The sequence below is a fragment of the Lissotriton vulgaris genome, unplaced genomic scaffold, assembly GCF_964263255.1.
Source record: "Lissotriton vulgaris unplaced genomic scaffold, aLisVul1.2 SCAFFOLD_520, whole genome shotgun sequence".
NCBI lineage: Eukaryota > Metazoa > Chordata > Amphibia > Caudata > Salamandridae > Lissotriton > Lissotriton vulgaris.
In genome coordinates, this window is record NW_028255828.1 from 803,989 (window position 1) to 805,873 (window position 1,885).

Below are 1,885 nucleotides of genomic sequence, written 5' to 3' on the forward strand. Positions count from 1 at the left end.
AGTCTACAGAGGTAACACGGCACTGTGACGAGATGGTCAATGTTTCAGCGCGAGTTATTGCACAGGGAACACAATATAACCAGTTATAGTGTGAGCATATGTAAAAATTCCCTATGAGACATTGTATAAAGAGCTCCGCTGTTGAAGTGAAAGTCACAGAGCTGCAATGTTTAAGTGAACAATACTGCACAGTGAGGAGCGGGGCTCAGAGAGGCAAAGCACCTCAACGAAAGATACTAAAGACAGCTGCAGGGATTAACAATGTGCCAAGAGGTACCATGCTTCGGAGAGGTATAGTGCTTCAATGAAGTGCACTGAAGTGAGTGATGAGTATGGAGCTTTAACGAGCTACACTGAAAAGAGACGTAACGTCCACGGAGATACAGTGCTTCAGAGAGGTACCGCACTTCACTTACACAAACTGTACACAGAGCTGCAACGTTTCAGTGAGTTTTAGTGTACAGAGAGGTGAATTTTCTTCATTAGAACATATTGAAGGGAAGTGCTTTAAATGGGCAGGTACTGTCTGGAACGGAGTACCTGCACTTCTTTAATTTAACAGCACTTCTCAGAAGCAAACAGGCACTCTAGATTGTTAGTACCTGCACTTCTATATTTGCCTTTCAAGCACTACTGAAGGGATGTAAGGCTTCAGTGAGCTATAGTGCTCAGAGAAGCACAGTGCGACAGAGGTCCTATGCTACATTCAGAGAGCTGCAGTGTTTTAGTGAGTAATAATGTGCCAATAGGTATAGTGCTTCAATGAAAGGTGACCAGTCTTGGAAGGATGAAAGACAGAGTCATTCCTGTCTGTCGTCTTTTTCTCCCTCACAGGTTGTCGTTGCTCCCCTCTCCCTCTACTTAATTTGAGCAGCTGGTTGCAGCACACAGCCTTATGTGCTAGACGGATAAATAATTATAAGGTCCCAAATGCGAGACCGATTGCATTGCAGATGCTTGTTTTAACTTGCTTGTGATATATTATGTAGGCACATAACTCACCCTCATTTGGAAGCTGCTACCCTCTGTTTCAATTTATTTCCACCTTCCACACGAGGGAAATGCCTCCCATAGACTTCAGTGGAATCACCCACCCTGAAAACATGCCCACATTCCAAAAAGCAAAATAAAATGTTCATGTACGTTAGTTTGAAAACCTGTATACTCCAGGACCTCTCGAACTCACCCTCCTCAGGGTCTAAAAGGTGGATTATAGTTCACAGACTCCCACCCAACATAGGATCACAAGGGTTAGCAGGTATAAAAATATCATTTAAATCCGTACATTTTTAATATAAATTTAATTCAACAAATATAAACGTGTCTAAAAAATTCCAATGCAAGTCAGTTCTAAAATACTTTAAAAGGAAACAAGAGCAAAATCTTCTGAGTTTAAATTTCTTTCATGGGTTTTACACAAACTGTAGCACTTCCAGAACCACACAACAAACCGAGTTAGGATTGAGGATGTAGCCTAACGACTAGACCGACCGACCTAAAGGCTGATGAACAGGATTTGAGTCTCAGCTCAAAAATATCCTGTGATTCTGGGCAAATCACTTAATCTCTCCCCGCCTAAAAATGAACGTGTCTGAAAGAAATTGTAACTGGGGTTCATATAAATCGCTCTGATATCTTTGGGTCGAGTTTGTGCTATTATAAAACTGCAAAAAAGCATAAAACGTCCCGTAAAAGGCGCCCCCTGCTGGAGCTGTCAGTACAGATGAAACTATGCCCTGGGTGGAGCACTCTGTCTGAGCATGCGCGGAACGGCCAGTTTCCTCTGAGCATGCGTGGAATGCAGTGCTTTTTTTCTGAGCATGCGCAGTCATAGCATGCCTTTTATGCGCCTGCGCACTAGCTCCGTCTCAATCTCTGCTCTGCT